This window comes from Oryctolagus cuniculus, chromosome 8 (assembly GCF_964237555.1).
Source record: "Oryctolagus cuniculus chromosome 8, mOryCun1.1, whole genome shotgun sequence".
In the NCBI taxonomy this organism is placed as follows: Eukaryota; Metazoa; Chordata; class Mammalia; order Lagomorpha; family Leporidae; genus Oryctolagus; species Oryctolagus cuniculus.
In genome coordinates this window covers 126,602,766-126,626,653 of record NC_091439.1, presented here as the reverse complement: position 1 = coordinate 126,626,653, position 23,888 = coordinate 126,602,766, and the positions used below count along the sequence as shown (strand labels likewise).

Sequence of the window (23,888 nt, the reverse complement as noted above, 5' to 3'; positions counted from 1 at the left end):
TGATCATTGGCTGCCTGTGTGTGAAGCCTGTAATCGTCCAATACTCTTCTCTCTGTTTTTTTTTTAAAGCACTTCTAAGTTAGACTTTGGTTTGTTAGCTTCCTAAATTAGGTTGCAGTCCAATATGTAGAATGTCAAAGCACTGGGCACTCTGTCCAATGGCAGTGTTCAGAAGCTTGGAGCTTGGTAACACTCCCTGTCATCATCATAATGGACTCATTTGGTCACAAGTCCTGAGGTTAGGTCAGTTGCATGACTCCTGTTTTTTCCATTCTAGTCAAAGTGAGACTAATGTACACTGGATGGTGGCACACAAATCTTTAAGACTCTTGAGGGGACAGAGTTGACCAGAGAGATGACTGTGATGATTAGCAGGAAGGTGATTCCAGGAGATTACAGTGCAATGCTTCACAAGAACGCAACGGAGCTCAACTGATCAAATTGAAAAAAATCAAATCTCCGGCTATGTAAGTAGTTCAACAGTATTTGAGTCTGGTTGGTCACAAGCTTTAGGAATTTGTGGTGATTAAGGATTATTATCCACTGTAGAATGATCTGATTTGCCTAGGAATCTTTTCTTAAATTGTTTGTTTGAAAGGCAGAGAGAAAGACACACACAGAGAAATCTTCCATCTGGTGGTTTACTCCCCAGATTTCCACAACAGCCAGGGCTAATTCTGGAACTCTATCCAGTGGCCGGGACTCAACCACTTGAGCCATCACCTACTTCCTTCCGGGGTCTGCATAGGGAGAAGTTGGGGTCAGAAACAGAGCTGGGATTGCAGCCCAGTCACTGTGACATAGAATGCAGAGAACCCAAGAAGCATCTTAACAGCTGCACCAAATGCCCAGCCAAAGAGGCAACCGTGTTTGTCATCAGCTTGGAAACACAAGCATAGTGACCTAGACACCTACTTGAGGAAGCCTTAAGCTTAGAAAACTTGGGGGCAAGTTAGCCACCACTTAGAATGCCTTCAAACTGTCATCCAGTATCACAAATACATTGTGTACTCCTTTCCAAAAAGAATTTCTTCAATGCATTTGTTGGCAATGCCTAAAGAAAAAGTGGTATTACCACCTTTTGAATTAAACTTTAAACAATAGCATAATAAGTGGAAAGATACGTGCATTTAGATTTGTTCAGTGCCATATGCAAGTCCCTAGGAAATCTAAAGATGCCTGATAATATTCAGTAACTACTTTTGTTGAACACATATGCTGTCATACACCTTCTGGAGGGTGACTTCTACCTATACAAAACCCTAGGAATTCCAGTTAGTCAAAAAGTCTGACTTTCTCTCAATTTATGCATTAGTTTCAAATTCCACACAGTTGGCACCTCATTACCACCAAGAGTGAGCCTTCATTTGGAGTTTTTCTCCAGCTGACATTAGCTTATTTTTATCTGTTTCAGGGTTAATGCTAATTTCTACTGATGGTCATTTTGGCTTCTATTTATAGCAAGTATTGTATAGACCAATAGGAGAAGCGATTCAGAAGGCAGGAGGGAATCAAGCTAGAAAATAAGATCCAAACTAGTGGGGAGGCAGAACAAAGCAGGCAAACTCTCCTCAGATCCAATATGGATCCTCAGGGAATGCAAAAGAGGGCTACATAATAGCATTTGAGCTTAGATCAGTTAAATCTGTCAGCCTATTTCTCAGCACACTTCTTGAAACAAGGTCTGGGAAGAAATTGACTTTTCTGTGGCAGGCTGTAAGGGTGTATAACCACATTTTGTGAAAAGGGACCATGCAGAATTAACCCAGTTATATTATACAAGCAATTACTTGACCCCACATAGATAGCCTCCAGGTTTTGGGTTCATGATACTGGGAAGCATAATAAACTTTCCACAAGCATCATCCAGATAGGATTTGGTTAGAGTTTTGTTATCAGCTTAAAAGGTAGGGATATGACTTTCAGTGAGTGTAAGAAAGTAAGTGACAGGATTGTGACAGCAAGAAACAAAGAACAATGATAAGTTTTTTATGATGGCAGAGAAGGGAAGACTTGGTTGTTGATCTTTGGAACGTTGTACACATCCATGATTCCATCTACTTCTGGGAAAGATTTACCTGGTCAGCTGCACCTTATGACTTCAACAGTGTACATTTTCAAGAGTCCGGATCTGCTTTCTTGATATGTATGTGATCAAGTTCCCAAGTATTGAAGTTTTAATGAGGTAGGGTTGGTAAGAAACTTTTTATCAGAATTTATAAGACTGAAAAATATGAATGCTTAAAAAGTTCATGGAAAATCAAATTAAATGATGGTTTTAAAAAGAATTGTTTTATTTACTTGAAAAAGAGAGAGAATAAAAGAGAGAGAGAACGAGAGAGAAATCATCTTGGTTCACTCCCCAAATAGCTGCAATGGCGAGGGCTGGGACAGGCTGAAGCCAAGAACTGTATAACATGATAATATGTTCTTAGTCCATAAGCCTTCCAGTAACTGTTTCATAAGGAGTAAATCTATATTTCCCAATGGGAGTGGATCTAATTGCCATCAGGGCCTATAGGAGTACCTTTGGCCAAACCAATACAATCAATTCAATTAACTTTTTCAATTTTTAAATGCCATTTGTCCATTTGACCTTTACAGAAGAGTGAGAGTAACCGGGATAATGATAATGTCATTATGTTTGTAACACCTTACCTAACTGCTTTATAACTTGTCCATAAAATAGCTTGCCTATCAGTGAAGATTTCTCCAGCAATGTCCCATAAATGAAATACCTTTGTTATTAATTTGGTAACCATTGTCCTAGCACAAGTTTTCCTGCTGGAGAACCTACAAACTATTAAAAGACTGTGTTAAAACCCATTGAAGATGAAAATTGAATGAAACCCATCTGTAAATGCTCAAATCATAGATCATGTAGCAAAAATATACCATCTGCAGTTCCAATTATCTTGCTAGAATTATATGTTTGACAAACAATACATTAATTATAACCATTTTTATCAATTTTACAAGTGTCACTAAACCAGTTATTTGTATCACTTTGTTCCGTGATGAATTATGGAAAGTAAGCCCTTTAATTTTTAAGCATTTTATCAAAGTACAATATACATCCCAAGAAATGCACGTGAGTGTACAAATGAATGAGGTTTTTGCCATCTGATCACACTCATATCCAGCACTCAAACTAAGAAAGGGTTAATGATACCTCAAGAATTCTAACTATTCTCCACATTTCTATTTTTTTGAACATGTGAAAGTGTATCATCATGTATGTGGTATGATTCAGTGAAACACAATTTATAACTATATTTCAAATTATATGACATCCACATAGTATTTATACTCTCTAAATTCACTATTAAAAACAAGAATGCATGTGGTATTTTTCTTTTAGGGTAAGACTTATTTCACTTAGAATAATGGTGTCCAGTTGCATCCATTTCACTTTAAATGTCAGGATTTCATTCTTTTACAGCTGAGTAGCATTCCATCATGTATATATACCACATTTTCTTTACCCAATTAGCTGGACATCTAAGTTGATTCCATATCCTAGCTATTGTGAATGGAGCTGCAATAAACATGGGATTTCAGGTCACTCTTCAATATGCTGCTTCCATTTTCTTTGGATATATTTCCAAGAGTGTGTTGGCTGGGTCATATGGTAGATCTGGTGGTTTTTTTTCAGTTTTAGAAGGGATCACCATACTATTCTTACATAATAATTGTGCTGCTATTTTCCACTAGCAGTGCATTAGGGTACCTTGTTCACTACATCCTTGCCAGCAATTGTTATTAATTTTTTTCGATGACAGCCCTTCTTACTAAGGTGAGGTGTGGTTTATATTTGCATTTCCCTGATGGCTAGTGATCCTGAGCATTTTTTCATGTGTCTGTTGGCCCTTTGGATTTCCTCCTTTGAAAAATGACTGTTCATATCTTTTTCCCATTTATTGACTTGATTGTTTTTTGTTGTTGTTGAGTTCCTTGAGATTCTTGTATAGTTTGGATGTTAACCCTTTATTGGATGTTTGTGAACATTGTCTTTCTATCTGTTACTTCTTCACTTTGTTGCTTGTTTCCTTTCCTGTGCAGAATCTGCTTAGCTTGATGTAATCCCAGTTATCTATTGTTACTTTTATTGCCTCCGTTTCTGGTGTTTTATCCAAGAAGTCTTTGCCTACACCAGTGTCTTAGAGCATTTTTCCTATGCTTCCCTCCAGTAATTTAGTGGTTTTAGGTCTTAGGTTTAGATCCTTGATCCATTGTGAATTGATTCTTGTATAGGCTATAAAGTATGGGTCTTGTTTCACACTTTTGTGTGTGGAAGTTCATCATTTCGTAACACTTGTTGAAGAGACTGTCCTTTCTCCAGAGAATGATTTTAGCTCATTTATTAAAGATTAGTTGGTTGTGGTAGGTTATTTTCTGGGGTTTCTACTCTGTTGCATTGGTTTAAATGTCTAATTTGTGCCAGTACCAGGCTGTTTTGATTATAACAGCCCTATAGTATGCTTTAAAATTTGGTATTGTGATGCCTTTGGCTTTGTTTAAATTTTTTAGAATTGCTTTTGTTTTCCAGGGTGTTTTCTGTTTCCATATGAACATTAGTATTTTTTTCTAGATATTTGAAGAATTTCCTTTGTGTTTTGATTGTAACCACATTGAATATGCAAATTGCTTTGGGTAGTATGGACATTTTGATAAAGCTGATTCTTACAATCCATGATCATGGAAAATGTTTCTATTTTGTTGTGTCTCTTTTATAAGTTTCATTAACATTTTGTAATTTCAGTTGTGGAGAGCTTTCACATCCTTTGCTAAATTGATCCCGAGGTATTTAATTGCTTTGTAATGACTGTGAATGAGACTGAACTTGGAACTTCTTTGTCCACCAGAGCACTGTAAGTGTATAAGAATGTTACTGATTTTTGTAAGTTGATTTTGTATCCTAAAATTTTATCAAATTTTGTTTATGAATTCTAATAGTGGAGTTTTTGATTCCTCAAATAAAGAATTATGTTATCTGAAAATAGGAATATTTTTGTCATCTTTTTTCTAATTTGTATGCCTTTGATTATTTTTCTGACTAATGGATCTGACTAAAACTTCCAGAATTATATTGAATGATAGTGATGCAAAAGGGTACCATGTATGGATTTCATTTGTGATTGCCTATCATCACATTTCAGTACCAGCTTTACTAAACATGAAATTTACCAAAGAATTTTCTGGGTATTCAGTTAGTTCATGTTTTACTTGATAATGGTTTCATAAGTCAGTCAGTTTAGTCATTAGAGTTTTGGAATCCTTAGTGCCATGGTTTGATCTTAAAGTTATCAGAAACCTATACTTATGAGAATTCTTTCCTTGAGTCTTTCATAAGATGAAACACTTTCGGTTATAATTGCTTGCAATAGCTTTCATGCAAGTATCAGAGTAAAATAATTAACTGTCTATGGATGATAAGACTTAAAATGGCCATAATTAAAGGTTTGACGAGAGATCATTATAAGGCAATTGACAAAGAAATTTCATTATTTCTGTGACAGACAATATTTAAGATAACAACTATAATTATGACTGATGGGTTATATTAGAACCATCAGATTTCTAGGAATTTCATGTAATATATAAAGTACATTAACAATGTATCCATACAATGTGAATTAAAGAAGTTTCAGTATTACATGTTATTTGACAATGGTTTCCATGCACTTTAACATATCAAATATGCTGAATTATTTTAATCTCCTTCTGCCTCTATTTTTATAAATCAGGGATCCATCTGCAAGCTCCCTATACCAGTTTGAGGTCAAAAGATTTAACTTATGTCTCGATTTGGGGAAGTTTATCAATATTAAAAGTTCAAAACACTTGATTAAAATGGCATCACAAATCACTTTTAAATAACACTATTCATGTAACCAAAGTGATAATCAAAAGAGAGACCTTCAAAGGCTACAGAAAATTATGTAGCTCATTTTTCACTTTTGTACTTTTTTTAAAGTATACGTATTAACACACCAAAAAAGGCTAATGATCAATTTATTTATCTTTTAGCCATTTTTACCTTATTTGTATGTTAAGTAATTAGATTTTGTAAAAAAAATAATTAAAAGATAAATTTATTTTGGTGCAAAAAATTGGAAAAATATTCATAGATTTTTCACAACATATATTTTCCAATTATTATACAACCCTGTATATGAATCCTTTTGTTTGATTTAGTTTTAAAATGTGCTTGACATACATGAATAAGTGTATTTCTTCTAACAACATTTATTCTTAGGTAGAATGTATAGTTCTGTATTTTTAAACCTCAAAAAAAGATGGCATAAACCTACATAACTAATCAACCCAGATATAAATTAAAAATTGTGTGTGTGCATATTTGATGTCCAAAACTCTGAATATAGACCTGTTCTGATTAAACAGAATTTCACTAGTTTTTATTAACTGAAGATTATCACAGATCATGTAAACTTGAAATATTTTAGTTCAGTTTCCATCACTTTAACAGTTTAAAGGATAGTTAGTTTATATATGCATATTTTTCTTTGAAGCCAACTAAATGGAGGGCTCTAATTTTAACCAATTAACTTTGGCAGTGCCACCCAGAGGTGGAACAATGCCACCTACACCAGCATCCATCGTGTGTTTATAATGAGGCAGAAAACCCAAGAGTTCTTGTTTAGCACACATGCCAATGGAAACAGGGAGACAATGATTTGAGCTGTGACATAAAGGAATTTATCTGAGCTGGCTAAGCCAGGAGCAATGTTGTCTAGTGACCAAAACCCAGGATCTGTCCCTGTCAAAAGAAAATCCCCAAAGCTGAATTGTTGTACTTGATTCCCAGGAAACAGTGAACACCAACCACATTGCTCTTTTGTCCCCATCATTTGTGTTTAGATTAAAATTATGCTTTTATGATTTTAAATATCTAACAGCTTTGATAAGCATCATTTTGCTAGGTCATCAATCCCAGACACAAATGGATGTTAATGATCATAAAAAAAAAAAAAAACCCTTCACTTTCTTTTTACCAACAAATTTACAAATTTATTTGTCAAAGATTTACTTAAGTCACATGAACCAAAAGGCATTTGGACTAATTCAGCAATTTTAATTTATGTGAGCACTCATTGATCTGTAAGTCAATTCAAAATACAATTCTTTATGGTATTTTATCATGTAAATATTATATGTAACTAATGTAACACATATAACACACACATGTACACATCAAAACTTACCTAACTTTGTTGTTCTACATCATCCATTAATGGAAAACTAGTCCAGGCTTCCACCATTGGCTCCACCCTGCCACGTAGCAGACAGTGAAACAGAGGAGCTACCTAAGGCCGTGCAGCTGGGGCCATGATGAGAGAGGAGGGGCTATGAAGTCAGTTAAGCGCTCTTAGAATTTTCTTTTTATGATTCCATAAAAAGTACACAACTTAATACAGCACAAATCGTAGCAGATGCTAAACAAAGAACAGGCACCAAAGGTTGGAGTACAATAAAACCAGGGTCCTGGAAGGACTCAGCAAGTGTTCTCACCACCGTGAAACCCAGTCCTGCCTCAAATAGTGAGATTGGGGATTTACCCCAACAGAACCCAGGGAGGGTTAAACAGGACTCACATAGGGACATACAAAGTCAAGGAGGGAGATAAAGTGGCCTTTCGAGATTACTCACCTGGAGACATTTTTCTACTGCAAACAAAAGAGAGGGAGGTAGGGAGGGAGGGAAGGAGGGAGGGAAGGAGGGATGGACAGAGACAGAGACAGAGAGAGAAATACCACTGTACCAGAGGTGAAAGCCTTGGAGAATCACTGAGCTACATGCTTGGCAGCTGCTTTATTCACAGGCTGTGTCCAGCTCTCTGACTGGGGCTGGTGTACCACTGGCAAACATTTAGGAAGGACTTCCTGTTCTGCCAGCAGTGCCATTGTGTTACCAAAGGCATTTGGTGTATTTTTTGTCTTTTGTCTTTTGGTGTATTTGTATTTGTAGGCTGGAAGACCAATCACCAAATCCAGGTTATTTTGCAGAGAGAAAGCTATTACAAGGAGATCAGGTAAGGAGTCTGATAAGGGGCCTGGGGAAAGATTTTATGGATTAGGTCGGAAGGGGCTTGTATGTAAAAATGCTGGCAAATCAAGTTCTGATTAGAGGGACTCAGAATCAATCAGGACAGTGTCGATGGAAACAAACAGGATCTGAAAAAAAGTTTAATATGAGGTTTATTCAGGGTAGAACGTGAGTGACCTATTCGTGGGAAACCCAAGCCCAACAACTTACAATGAGTCTTTGGAAGTATTCCAAAGAGGTCAAATTCCCATCCAAATTTCAATACACAATGTGCATACTTTGGTTTGGCTTGAAAAGTAGCTTTGGGTTACCAGGGGAAAATTTCTCAATGGTTAGAGATTACTTCCTTTAGGATATGATTGTCTACAAGCACTGTCAGAGACACGAGGGTTTTGTCTCTGAAAAGAGGCTGCTGACAAGAAGGGTGCTCGTTGTCTTTAAGGAGGACATTTTTAGGGATGCATGATGAGGTAGAAAAACAGAGCAAAGGAGTCATCCAGTTTGCTGCAGGTGGCTAAGACAAAACATACCTTTGTGCATGTCCCCTGTGTCAAACTGACCTGATAGTTAACAAAATAAATAAATAAAAGTGTTCCACCACTTCTCAGATAATGCTCACTAGATGTTTCTTTTGAATACTTAACAGGCAATTTAGGGACAGCTTGTTCTCACACAATACTGTTGAAATCTAATACTGTTGAAACTAGAGACAACAGAGGACCCCCTCTCTCCATGCTTCATGGTAAGCTTCAGGGGCTGTCTAACATACTAATAGCCCATAATTGTCACTTGCCAATACCTATTCAAAGAACACCCCCAATCCCTTTCCTCTGTACCTGTCATGTTCTGTCACTGCTTTGTCCAGTTTGCCCCCAATTAGCCTAACTCCAAAAATTTACAAATCTCTTTCTAAATGGAGAGGTTGCTTTGGGCTTCACTGTGATCTGCCACTTCTCCTACAGACCTATAATGAGCAATGAATGTTCTCTTTCTCAGAGTTGAATGGAGAGTTCTTACAACAGTAATCGTCTGAACATGAATGGGAAGACCAGTTGAGTGTACCTGCTCTCACTGACATGCTTTCAGTAGCTACCTGAGAAAACAGAGCTGAATGGAGAAGTCTATTATCGCTTTTAATTCTATTGTTTGTAATTCTATGTTTGAAGTACACTTATACTTGTTACACTGTGTTATTTAGGAAATAATTACAAAGGAAAAATATATGTATGTATGGTCAGTAGATATGCATCTTTTTAAAAAAAATATTTTGGACCCACAGTTCCTTAAATCCAAGGACCTGGAACCCACACAGATGGTAGGCAAGCTATAAATAACATACATGCCGATATAGACATACAGAAACATACACAGACATCTATAGACGTACACACAGAGACAAAGATCATATCACTTCCATTTTAAATTGTTAATCAGGGGCCATGTATAATAATACAAAACCTGCTAGTTTCTAGAAGAATAGTTAGATCTGAACTGTGTTTCTGGACAAAAGAAAAAAAATAACCTTTCTAGGTTAAAAGCAAGCTCCCAAACAGTGCCTTGAATGAAAAACCTCAGGCCCCAGTCTCCCAGCCAGTCTCTCTTAGCTTAACTCACTGAATCGAGAGAGTGGTGGAGATGGCTCTACAGGGTTCTAATCGCTGGACTCATGACACTTGTGGACAGCATTGTCTTGAACAATGTTCTATAGGAGAATTCTGGGTGCAAGACAGAAAGCCCTGAAGCCCACTTTGCCATTATCAAAATCCCTGAAGAGTATGGCATTGCTGACCACTGAAGAACTTGGACCTGAGCTGACCTTGTAACTGGACTGGATATGCACTGCAGCTCCAACTAGCCCCTTATCACCTGGCCAGCGGCCAACAGGCTGCTGCGTCTGTCCTTTATTCCCTTATTCCTGAATTCTGCTTCCCTGTGGCCTCCTAAACATCCCAGAGCACCCTTATTCAGGACGGTGGTAGATCTGGAGACTGGAGGGTCTGCTAACCCTCATATGTCTTTTCTTTACCCTCAGACTTTGTCCCCATTATTTTGGTTTTCAGGAACAAGATGACTAACACTAAGATTTCTGAAAAATACTGAGATTATTGCTTGCTCCTTTCCAAATAGTTCTCTTCCTCTCTTGTGATGAGTCATCTCCCTCAAATTTGCATTTTCAAATTGATGGCCTTAGGTGGGAGACCATAGAAAATTCACATCTCAAATACATAGAACTTAGATTCCAGACTTAAAAACCATTACTTTCCAAAATAAAGAAATAAATGTGCAGGTAAAAGTCCAGCTTACAGACAGGGAAAACACCTTAAACAAAGGCAAGGCATGTCCTACAGATTTTAGCCCATCAGCTCCTTAGGAATATTTGTAGTAATTTTGTCCTGCTTTCCTGGTGCAGAGGGGCAAGCAGCCTTACAAATGGAAATTTCTTTTATAGATGTAAATTTGGTCTTTCAAAAGCTTCTTAAAATAAGTAGCTGCAAATATTTCTTAGGGCAGACAGGCATATATTGGAGTCTAATCTGGCTTCAAAGATCAGGAAGTCCCAGATCCTGCCTTCCAATGAAAGTACTAAATGCCTCAGAAAATTTCTGGGGTAGCAGAGGAAGCTTTCCCTTGCAAGGGAAAATGTTCACTGTTGTGGTGAACTCAATAATGACCAAGGCCTAAAGAAGGCTAACGAAGCAGCGTTAGTTGTTCTGAGGGCCTAATTTTAGAAGGCATCTGTATTGCTTTCTTTTCATCATGAGGTGGGAAGGTAAGTGAGTTAAAAGGTTAGCAGGCTGAGAGTAGTAGAGAGAAGGAGAGAGCTTGCGACTGGAATTAAGGTTGTGCTCATGACCTTGCTTTGATTCCCTGGGAATTTTGATAATGGCAAAGCGCCCTTCAGTCAGTCTGGGGGCAATGTGGAGGTGGTGGCTACTTTTTGCTACAGGCCTGGAGTTCCTGGGAAAGAAACTCCTCAAGACAAGGCCCAGCATCAAGATGCTATCCACAGGGGATTAGGGATCCTGGAGGGCTGGTTGCACCACACCCTCAACTCAGAGTTAATTTTAATGAAAGCAGGGCAAGGAATACTTGAAGGAAGGAGACTGAGACCATGGTAGAGTAGGATCTGGTAGTATTTAGCACCTGAATTCAAGGCACTGGGTAAGTATTTTAGGAAAGTGTCTCCTGTTTTTATTCCAACTCCTTGTCCCATGTGAGATAAGAATTCAAAGCAGAGGCATAAATAATGTGCAAAAATGAGAGCAGGATTTATTTAAAGTGGGATTGTGAGTGTACAGGTAGGAATGAGGGCAGCCAACCCCAGGAGGAGGTACTCCTGGTGAGAAGGCCGGAGGCAGCCTAGTCCCCCAGGCCATAAGGGCTTGGTTTCAGCATTGAGTACAATGGGCTTCTTGGTTACTCATTGTTGGGGAAGAGGAAAGTCTCCTTTGGATATCAATTCTGATTCCAAAAACCACTGAAGGAAAAACTGTAGACAAAATAGATTGAGCTGAGTTTATACATGCATGAAAAGATTCATAAATTTAGCAGCATTCAAATCCAGAAGTGGCTCCGAGGCAACAAAGCAGTGAGTTTTTGTAGTGTGAAGGTAGAGGTAAAATGCATAAATAGTTTGCTTTCTCTCTCAAAGAGCAAGTGCCTTACTTGGCATCGTTCTATCAGTCTGTCATTGACTGAACGGTGGTGCTTATGATTGACTGAGCCTCTGCGCTCTGCTACAATAACATTCTCCCAAGTTAGGTTTGAGTTTCTGTGCTAAAAAGAGGGTGCAGCTTGTCATATAGAAACTTGAAAATATGAAGATAGCCTCAGGCCAATGGCCCCTAGCTTATTTAACGATTCTGCCTCTTTACTGCTTAATGTGTTTGGGAGTCTGTACTTTCAAAGCATTTTTCCAGTGTTTTTTGTTGCTAAAGGTTGGAACTGTCGCTCCCCGTCTTCGTGGAGGAATGACACAGGACCCTGCGCTGTTCTTTTGTCTGCTCGGCCCTCCCCGGGTTTGCTGCTGGTTCTTCCCAGGTTGGCTGCCGTCCCTTCCACCTCCGTGGAAGGGCGGTTCCCCCTAGCCACTTTCCCCACTTCCGCGGGGGAGCAGCACACCGCCGGCCGGCTCGCTCCAGGGCTGCACAGGTGTTCCTTCAGATAGATGTTCCTGGTGCATGTTGTCTCTCTCCTCCTTTATAGTCCTCTTCCACCAATCCCAACTCTGCTACCCACACGCCGAGTACGCTGCTCTCCTCCAATCAGGAGCAGCTCCTGCAGCTTGTCAAGTTGGTGAAAGGCAGCTGGGTAGAAGCTGTTTGCTCCTCTCCCAGCACCATATTGTGGGAGAGCAGATGCATAGAATAAGTCTTAATTCCAGTAACTTAGTCTAGTCCGAGTTGCTCCCCACAGGAACTAACTCTACTGTAAATAGATCTCAGATTAGCAGGACCATTAATGAGTTGCATAGGTATGGGATTCCCAGAGTTGAGTCTGTGGTAGGGATAAGAAACTCTTGAATTGTTCTGCATAGCAGAAGTGTGCACTTCAAAGAAATGAAACGGATGTAGAGGAGGAACAAGATGGGAGAGAGAATCTTCTAAAAATTGATATCTATTTTTTTATTAAACTGCTTCTCCACACTAGAATCCTCTATAATACCTCACATTTTCAGGAAACATCTGCAGTAACTACCTATTGGGCAGATTTTTTTCTGGAATGTCCCTATGTACTTCTTTTTTAATTGATTAATTTATTTTTTAAGGAATACAAATTTTATAAGTACAAGATTAGGAATATAGTTATTCTTCCCACCCACACTCCCACTCCTCCTCCTCCTCCCTCTCCCCTTCCCAGTCCCATTCTCCATAGATTCATTTTCAATGAACTTTGCACACAGAAGACCAACTCTATACTAAGCAAACATTTCAAAAATTTGCACACATACACACACACAAAAAACTGAGAATTAGTTTTACAGTTAACTTCCATAATAACAACTCATTGAGGACAGAGGTCCTGCATGGGGAGTTAGTGCACAGTGACAATTAACACTCTTAATGTTTGTCCTAAACAGCAGACTCATTGACAGTTGCTTTAAGTAACACCCTGTGTATTTCTTGTCTTAGTCCTTGTGAAATTAGGCAGGGAGTTAGGTACTACTAGGTGGTAGCTTTGGGATCCCCAAGGAGGGAAGGCCTATAATACTTCCGGGAATAGAAAGTCCCTACCCGCACTTCCGGGGAAGAAAAGTCCTTGTCAAGGTCCCCACGGTGCCTAAAGGGCAACCAAGGAGGATCAGACCCGCCTCAACCTTTAACCCCTGAATCTATAAAAGGAGCCCTCTCAACTTTTGACACGCGACTTCCCTGGACCCCCGCTCTGCTGGGACTGGTGAACCTCGCCCGGGAGCAGAATCCCAAAAAAGCCTGTGAATTTAATTGATTCATCTGCCTGGGAAGATTTGTTATGCGCCGGACAACAGGAATTTTTACCAGTCCTCCACTGTAACTTTATCCCTTCATTTCTCAATCTAATATGTCCACCTTCCCATGATGCACCTGTGTCTCACTGGGGACCAGCAAGGAAGAGATGCCTTCCTGGCCACATGGTAGTTAAACTCCGTGTTTAGGGACTATATAGATCCCAGAAATTCTCATAAGCCACTCCCCACCACCACATAAAATAGACTAATAACAGGCGAGATGCCTTATTTTGCTACTTGCCATGCTTGGGGATCCTTCTCAGGCCTCCTCTTTTCCCCCTTACTTCTCGTGGTCAACTCTCTGGCCCACTCATGATGTCATCTTTCCATGTGGAGGGGCCCACACTCATGCGTGAATGTATGTTCACTGTGTCTCTATTTTAAATAAATCCTGCTCTCTCTCACTTGGGCACTATGTGGATGCTTGTGCTTTGGATTCTTATCTCTGTGGGACAAGAACCTAGAATACAGATTAAAATACCTATGCCCATGACACTGGTAGAAGGGAAGGGTGAGACCAGCCTCCAAGGCTGAGCCAAGAGTCATGTCACATATGCTTTAAAAGCAGGTGATAAGAACCAAAGAACATTAGAAGCCCTCTGAGCAATACCACGACTCTGTATGGAGAAGCCATCTTGCATTTTCCTTCTTTCAAACTCAAAACTTAAAGGTGGATACTGTCTTCGCCATGAAAACATATTTTTCTCTTATAAGAGGAAGCAAAATAAAGTATGTATATTTTCTAGTTTATTTTATAGAAAATTGCCCTACTTCCCCTTGAAGTAGGCAGGCATACAGGCTAAAATTGATTAGATTTGTGAACTGGAAGACCAAGCCTTCGCCACGCCCCTGTGTGACCTCATGCCCCTACCTGGCCAGACCTGGGTGCCAACCAGTCAATCAGGTTAATTATCCACTCCCCTTTGGAAGTAGATTAAAAGCCTGGGGCACAGAGTGTCTGGCAGGAGGCGGGCTTGCTGTAGCCCTGTGCCTCCAGGGCTCATGGCCTTTGGGCCATGCGCCCTAGGCTTCCTGGCCTAGATACTCATCCACGTGGCTGGTTCCTGGTGCTCGGTATGAACCCCCATTCACCTCTCTCTTAAATAAAGCTCTCACTCTCTTATGAACCTTCCTCACTAAATAAAAGCTTAAAATGTACTATGCTGCCTCGTTTATCTGTGCCAGTATTTAGAATTCTCCTCTAAATATTAGGTAAGAACACTCTTGGGCTTATTAATATCGGGGATTTATTAATAAGCTCATGGTGAAATCATATGGCACCCCAAATTCCGGTAGCATATGTGGCATCCCAGATAGCACTCTGGGAAACTTTAAAGGGCCACATTTTTGTGTAGATATTAGGGGGTCATGTCTGATTTCACCCACACTTATAACAGGTAACCAAAAAAAATTCATACTTAGAAAGGACAGATTTTCTTTTAAAATATCATTGCTAGGCAGATGGTGGAGGCCCTATACAGGAGAGATTATTGCAATAGGAAAAACACTGTGACTACAGACCTGCAAAAGTCTCAAGAATTAGCCAGAGAGAGGCTTTGTTTTATGGAGAAGAAAGGTTTTAAAAGTGTCTTGATTGGATGGTAGGTCAAAGAGTGTTTTACCTTGTGGCCAGCTTATTTTCTGGTAGCGGCCCTTAACGGGGGCATAGTGGAAGTTATCTGCTGTTTCCAATTGAGATTGACCTGAGTTCAAGGGCTTGGGGGAAGGAGGGAAGCCAACCAAATTTTGTCTACAAGCATTTTGCTCCCTTTGATCCATATTCTTTCCTTGACCAACCTGCACTAGGCTCCTTCTGAATCCACTGTTCAGTGAGGCTCAGATTTTGGTCTTCTTGTCTACCGCTGCACTATCTGCTTTTAGGAAGAAGATTCCTGTTACACCAGTTTCAGCAGAACTCCCCATCAACAATATCGGATCATCCTCATTGTCTGATCAGTTTCATCATCCTCCACCATCTTCCAAATGATGTCCCATCTCCCTGGCCTGCCTTCAGCTAGAATCCCCATTGACCCTGATGTTCCTTTTAGTAATTCTCCAACTACTGCCCTTGCCTTGCTATTTGTCTAGAAATGGTCACACGCATAGGCTTGGGTTCCACCTCTCTCTCCCACTGCAACACCTCATAGGACTCCACACCTATAGTGATGGCCTCCTCTTGATTACAGTCTTCCTTACCTCGTTTAACATCATGGATTATATTCTGAAGCAGTAAAAAGCAATTCAATTAGTCATTTATGAGCCAAAGAGTAGGCATTTGCATGGTTTCTGTGTTATGATCTTTTCATAAAGAAAGAATGGGGAATGCATGGATGTTGTCCATGTCCTATAGGAAAAGGGAGGGTTTTATTGCAAGTTATTCCATGGACTACAAGGTGGGATAGAAGAAAATGGGATTCCTTCAACTTCCTTGTTTTCTAGGAGCAGAAGCAGAGGGGTCACATAAATTCAACTTGTCATGGAATAGCTCCTTCTCTAACAACAAGCCTTGAGATAAGAAAGCAATAGTCATTGTACAAATAAGTTAATTTTGTTGGGGTTTATATAAATCTATGGAAGGTCTCTATAAAGCCTAAAATATAAAAGTTAATTATAGTCCTAATATAAACTAAATATCAATTAGTGATTGTCATTGACTGGAAACAGTATTAACCATATTGAATATATTATTATCTAACTTTTTTGTCACAATTTTACAAAGACAGTATTAATATATCCATTTTACAGAATAAAATACAGAAGCAAAAAGAAGCCATAAGGCAGATGCCTAAAGCCACAGTTTAAACATCAGACTAAATTCTTATTGTTGAAAAGGTGCCTTTTTTGGCTCTGAAATATAAGAAAAAACAAAATGTTTTTTCCATCTGACTCACCATTTAAAATAACACTTCCGACATCTGATGTGGAAAAGCACTTCCCCAGTTCCCAATAATTTTCTAGAAAATGCCTGCTGGGAGTCCTATTGCTATAGCTATAGAGACAGATATGTATCCAAGAAAGAGGTGGAGGAAATACCATTCCTGCTAGGGTTGCCGCTCAAACTCATCCCATGAATGGCAACTTGAAATTGCTATTATAGCAAAGTTGCTGCCCAGAAATAGCACCAGCCAAAAATATCAACATGGCTATTTACTGTGTCGCACTGACAACTTATAGCCTATTATAATTCCATTATAATAAAATTACCATGGCTGACACTCCCACTCCCATTGTGCTCCTGATGCCATGAAAATTCCAAGACTTCTTATAAAGGCCAGAAAATGTCCAGTCACCAAATTCCTGGAAATGTTTGTCCATTCCTGAAAGGGTTTACTCCCTCCTAAGTGTGTACTTTCACTTTGCTAGTAAATCTAATTCCTCTGCTAAGCTTTATCTATGTCTTGTCCTTGAGTTCTTTCGTATGTCAGAGATAAGAACATGAACCTCTTAAATTCTGAACATCATAACTCCTCTTTTTTAAATTTATATAAGTTGAACAAATTTCATGTAGTTCATAGTGATATGAAATACATAGTGATACTTCCACTCTATAACTCCTCTTAATTCCAACACTCAAGACAGAGTCAGATCCCAAAGGTTGAAGGTTCAGTTCCACAAGACCGCTCCCTCCCCATTTCAGATGCCAATCATAAGTAATAGATCATCAGCTATACTCTGACCAACCAGCTACATCAGGGGTCTTTCTTCCTTCCCCTTGAGTTCAATTCATTTTCTATCAATCACAGAGATCAGGGAAACACTTTGTTTACATGTAGCAGTTGAATGATAGGGAAGGTAAGAAAGAATAAAAAAGCCAGATAAGCTACACAATGTGAGGTCTAGAAAAGTCCTAAGCACAGAAATTTCTGTCTTTGTGAAGTTGAGATGACCATTGTCCCAGCACAAGGATATGTTTGACAATTGGGAAGCTCTCTGAACCCTTAAATTTGGAGAACTTTATGGAGGTTTTATTTATTTCCAGTGTCTCTTCCCTCTCTGGAGAATAGGAGAGGGAGAACTGAATGACCTACTTTTATAATCATGGTTATCTCATTCTGGTGACCAGACCTTAGTCAAGAGCCCACTATGAGTTGTTTCATTAGGGAAAAAAAAAAAAAAAAGGTGTCCAGTAAATTCCAAAGGAATTTGGGTCAAGAACTGGGGTCAAAGGCCAAGTATTACAGCAAAGTAATTTTCCTAGTGCCCCCATCTAGTAGGGTATTAGGAATTGTGACTCAGGAGATTGGGCCAGAATAAAATATTGGGATCAAAGATTCTTCTAGCACCCCTATCACTGAGAAAACTACAAAGGTGTTAGGTGATCTGTGCTCAGGGCTGGAACCAGAGACCAAGATATATGTATTTCCTATTACTATCTCACACTGGCAGTCAAGCTACGTCAAACATTACATTGACCTGTTAGTGAAACTGAACCCCTATACATGGCCTTGAATGCAAATGTTGGATACCACCAGGCCCCTGCCTCTCAGCCTCTCTCCCTTAGTGTAAGGTGTCTTTGTCCTGTGTTGTGTGTGCATGTGTGTTGTTGTTGTTGTTTTAACCTTTTTTTATTGCAAGTTGGCCTCTTACTAAATTTAACTTACTGAATTGAGGGAGTACTACAGCCATCACTGGTCTCATGTGGTCATTTTTTTCTCCAATAATTACCAACTTGATGGCTGGTATGGTCTCAAAGGGTATCTTCTCAGGGAAATTCCAGGCCTGTGGCAGGAAGTAATTACCATCTGCATGTTGTCCTCGGAATGGCTAAAGCCCAAACACTGCAGACCAACCAGAAACTTAGGTATGAGCTGAACATCCATTCTCAAGACCCAACTTAAATCTATAAGAAGCTTTGTCCTTCTCCCCACAAGGAGCCTGCGACTTGAGCTACAGCAGCCTGGCTCCTAGTTCTGAACATTGCAATAAGTACCTCCTTTCTCCCAGCATCTCAATGCCAGTGATTTGGCTTTCTGCATGTGGGGCAGACATCTCCAGTCTGGGGGTTCTACAGCAACTCCTCCAACCACTTATAGAGACAGTTCCTTACTATTACCACTTCCTTGGCCAAGTTGAGGCATGTGGCACACTCACATGCTTTGTGATCAATTTAGCAGGAAGAACTGAGACTCTGACTATATTTCATATAGAGAAGGTTAAAAATGTTTTCCTCTACTTCAGTGGTTATGGCTTACAAATCACATGTAATATGAGACAGATAATAAGAAAAATGAGTTTTAGGTATATATGCACACACAAGAGTTCACAAAGAATGTCCTTCAAGGCGGTGGCCACATGACTGAGGTTTCTAGATAGTCTTGGACTAAGAAAAGGAAAAGGTGTGGGTCCTCTGAGTGGGAAAATCAAGTTTGGGAAAAGGAAGGCAGGAAATGAGCAGTAGAGTTGTCTCGTTAGTCAAGCAAGAAGCTTTGTAGGGCAAGTTACCTCTGGCAGTAGCTCTCTTCTTAGTGTGGCAATCTCTTTACAAATGAAGTTTATGGGGTCCGGAAAGGTAAGTTATTATCTGGGTTGAGTAGTCATTGTATTTCTGGAAAGGGGGGGGCAACTTCCAGAACTAAGGCTCCACCTCTTTTTCTCCCCTTTTGTGGTCATTTCTGTAGGTTGTCATGGTAATTGTAACCTGTGATGGCAGGAGGGGGAGAGGTTTTTACTCTGTTAATGCGTCACAGTGAGGGTCTAATGGGACTGGAGGAAAGGTAGTGCATAATCTGGATACCATTTTGGATTTAACTGATTTGAACCAGTTCTGTTACCTTAATCTTGATTTTGTTCAGCTTACATCCTGGTGGATGGAGCTGAGACTTTCCATATACTATATATCAAAAAACACAGGGGCCGGCGCTGTGGCTCACTTTGTTAATCCTCCGCCTGTGGCGCCAGCATCCCATGTGGGTGCCTGGTATTTATCTCCAAATGGTATCTCCAGATGGTATTTCTCTCCAAATTAAAAACACTGTATACTAAAAATATTAATCTGTCAAGTAGGATAGTTTTACAATTTCAAATAGATCAAAATTGTATACCTACAACAATTGGAAATTAAACAAAAGTTGCAATGTTGTTTTTAAATGGGTGAAATACTTGAGTCCTAATGAATGTCAATGCACACAGCACAAGAATGAGATTTAAGGGCTGGCGCCATGGCTCACTTGACTAATCCTCCGCCTGCGGTGCCGGCTCCCCGGGTTCTTGTCCCGGTTGGGGCACTGGATCCTGTCCCGGCTGCTCCTCTTCCAGTCCAGCTCTCTGCTGTGGCCCAAAAAGGCAGTGGAGGATGGCCCAAGTGCTTGGTCCCTGCACCTGCATGGGAGACCAGGAGGAAGCACCTGGCTCCTGGCTTCAGATCGGCGCAGCTCTGGCCATAGCAGCCATTTGGGGAGTGAACCAACATAAGGAAGACCTTTCTCTCTGTCTCTCTCTTTCACTGTCTATGACTCTACCTGTCAAATAGTATATATGTATATATATATATATCAAAATGGTTGCTTATCTTGGAAAATTATCACACTCAATTACTGCTAATAAAATATCAGGAATCATAATAAGATCTTATTATATTTTCATTTATAAATGTCTGTGTCTGCACCACATTACATAAACTGGATTAGCAAATTGCCATGTAAAATTTAGGTATGGGTAGAAGCCGTGCAATTTGCATACCAAATTAAGGTATAATGAGAAAGGAACAGATGATGACTGTTTTTCTGTTTTGATTTTAAATGTTTGCAAATGTGTGAGTCTATGTTGCTACTTATTTGTATGTATTTTCAACATATTTAAACTAAGAACTACATTATCATGTGAAGATATCTAGTGAAGGGAACAACAGACTGACTTCTAAAAATGCCATCCTGTTTATACAGTGTAAATATTCAACATGGGTTATTTTGGTCAAAACAGTTGTATTTTAGAAAACACAGCATTGCAATCCTCTTTACCCTGATCTTTGACTTTATTCTTTTTATTCACTTCTATCGTTCTAACTTAGTGTAACCATTCATCCAGTTAAATAAATTGTCAAATCTCTGCTATTGGGCAGCCCCTGTGTTGTTTCCTAGAAAAATGTTACAAAAAAGAAAGAACATTGCACTCTTATTTATTGGACATTCAATATATTCTAATGAATGTAAATTATAGATGGATAGATGGAGGGATGGATGGATGAGTGGAAGCATCAAGCAAATGTGTTTTTTATGACATCCAGTATACAGCACTGCATTCAGTTTTGCTAGTCATGACAGCAATGCCATCTATCTCCTACAGATCTCTGAATTCCCGTTAGAGGTCTCACCCTTTGCACAAAGCTTTCAAAGCTCCTACAAATTACAACCCCACAATAATATGTTACATAATCACTCACTTATCCAGAGTCTCCTTTTTTTATTCTTTAGGCCTTTATCAAATAACCACTCTGTTCCTAGAATTTCTCTAGGCCTTTGGGTCCATGTCATTATGGATTAAGAACTCAATGAAAAACAGACTTTGGGCAAATAATTTGAAACATAAAGACTATTTAAAGTTTACAGACTGGCCGGCACCCGTGGCTCAACAGGCTAATCCTCCGCCTAACGGCGCCGGCACACTGGGTTCTAGTCCCGGTGGGGGCGCCGGATTCTTTCCCGGTTGCCCCTCTTCCAGGCCAGCTCTCTGTTATGGCCCGGGAGTGCAGTGGAGGATGGCCCAAGTGCTTGGGCCCTGCACCCCATGGGAGACCAGGAGAAGCACCTGGCTCCTGCCTTTGGATCAGCACGGTGTGCCAGCCACAGCGCACCAGCTGCGGCGGCCATTGGAGGGTGAACCAATGGCAAAAAGGAAGACTTTTCTCTCTGTCTCTCTTTCTCACTGTCCACTCTGCCTGTCAAAAAAAAAAAAAGTTTATAGACTATAAAAGTTCAAGTAATTTTGAGGACAAAATATAAAAAAGACCTGAAAAATTGAAGTTAGCTAGAAGTACATAGGATTATGGGTAGGTGTCAGGTTAGCGTGAAAAGATGTTTCCCAAGAACACCAAATAGGAGAAACTAAAAAGGCAAGATATAAAGAAGGCTTGTGTGTGCTTGGTATTGTGAACAATGGCTAAGGCAAAGGGTTCAAGAAAAGTTTAGACAAATAGGTTAAGCTTAGGTGACACAAAGCTTAGCTCTACCACCTCCTCCAACATGGAACTCCACACAAGTTCCATGAAGAAAGGAGTCTTGCCTGCTTAGGTTAATTCTGCATCATGCTTTCCTAGTACAGTGTCTGACAAGTTGCAAGTTTCCCATGGACATTGTCAAGTGAGGAATAAAATACTTTTAATATTGTTGGAACTGAACAATACTTAGATTGAAATCTTTCATTCTGACAGACATACTCATATTTTTAGGTATAGGCATATATAGCTATAAAGATCGATTTTGACATCTAATTTCTGTTTTGGTTCAGTCTCCTACTTGTAAATTTGCTTCTTATGATGTTTTAAAATCTCTTAAACAAAATTAATGTAATTATCTTGTTTCTGACAGATAAGTATATTAAAATCTGATATACATTGACTATACATCTAATATGTGGTTGACTGTTTAAATATCCTCATATATATTTTGTATATTTGTTATTTAGAAAACCTTTTACTCTCATTCACATTAAATCTCAAAGTAAGGGGCCGGGACTGTGGCGGGTAAAGCCACAACCTGAAGCACCAGCATCCCATATGGGTGCTGGTTTGAGTCCTGGCTGCTCCACTTCCGATCCAGCTCTCTGCTATGGCCTGGGAAATCAGTGGAATATGGCCCAAATCCTTGGGCCCTAGCACCAGTGTGGGAGACCTAGAGGAGGCTCCTGGCTCGTGACTTAGGATCAGCTTAACACCCCAGCTATTGCAGCCATTTGGGGAGTGAACCAGCAGATGGAAGACCTCTCTCTCTCTCTCTCTCTCTGCCTCAGCCTCAGCCTCTCTGTAGCTCTGCCTTTCAAATAAATGAATAAATCTTTTTAAAAATTTTCAAGGTAAAATATTAAAACAATGTCCCTTAAGAACTTCAGTACAACTTGTTGTTCTCTATCATGGAACCAACATTTCTTTCCTTTTAAAAGCTAAATTTATTTATTTTGTGTCTAAATGTTTCATGTGAAGGTTTGACATAATATGCAGCATTGTGCTCATATTCACAATTGTTTTACTTAAGATTTATATACCTGTATGCCATCATAGAAACATTCATTGCCTACAATAGATTCCAGAATTCAACAACTCAGAAAAATCTTACACTTTTAAAAATAATTACTTGCTTATTTGAAAAGCAGAGTTACAGAGAGGTAGAGACAGAGACTTCCACCCATTGATTCACTCCCCAAATGGCTGCAACAGCCAAGGCTATGCCAGGCTGAAGCCAGGAGCTGGAGCTGCAGACCAGCTCTCCCCCCTGGATGAAAGGGCACAAGAACTTGGGTCATCTTTCACTGCCTTCTTGGGTGCATCAGCAAGAAGCCGGATCGGAGGTGGAGCAGCTGAGATGCCAACATGAGCCCATATGGGAGGTTGGCATAGCAAATGGTGGCTTAACCCGCTATACCACAACAAGGTCCTCTATAATACACTCTTAATCTGAGATTCCTTGCTCATCTTCAGGAGTACCTGGCCACAAAGACATTGTTTGTAAAACACTGCCTGCATGTCTTTGTATGTTATAGTCAACATGGAAATTTACCATATCTTTTATCACATTCTTGAACAGATTTATCACCTTTTACCAAAAGGTTAAGAACCATTGTCATGACAAAAGATATACTTTCCTCTGATGCTTTATAAATGCACAAAACTTTGCTTTAGAAAATTGACTCCCCCTCACCCAATATGTTCTTAAAGCTATTTTTTTTATTTATTTGACAGAGTTATAGACAGTGAGAGAGAGAGACAGACAGAAAGGTCTTCCTTCCGTTGGTTCACTGCCCAAATGGCCACCATGGCCAACACAGTGCCGATCTGAGGCCAGGGGCCAGGTGCCTCTTTCTGGTCTCCCATGCGGATGCAGGGACCCAAGCACTTGGGCCATCCTCCACTGCCCTCCTGGGCCATAGCAGAGAGTTGGACTGGAAGAGGAGCAACTGGGACTAGAACCCGGCACCCACATGGGATGCTGGCACCATGGGCGGAGGATTAATCAAGTGAGCCATGGCACCAGCCCCAAAGCTAATTTCTTAATAAGACTAGAGCAAAACATGATGAGATTGAACCAGTGAAGCGAATTCCACATTTAGAATATCCTGCTATCATATTGCATTGGTAATGTACAGAAGTGTTCATCCCTTTGGCTTTTAATTAATAGTATTTTCC

The 23,888-nt window shown here is 39.8% G+C and overlaps 1 long non-coding RNA gene across 2 annotated transcripts; it reads left to right on the top strand.

Moving 5' to 3' along the window:
* Window positions 1-207: 207 nt before the first annotated feature.
* LOC127489003 (uncharacterized) lies at window positions 208-22,018 on the top strand. Of its 2 annotated transcripts, none has more exons than XR_011378101.1 (3): window positions 208-467; window positions 7,990-8,053; window positions 15,995-22,018. It is a non-coding gene; the product is annotated as an uncharacterized lncRNA (long non-coding RNA). The 2 variants fall into 2 exon arrangements; XR_011378100.1 differs by lacking the exon at window positions 15,995-22,018 and adding an exon at window positions 15,437-15,977 and having other exon boundaries at window positions 209-467.
* The last annotated feature ends 1,870 nt before the right edge of the window (window positions 22,019-23,888 follow it).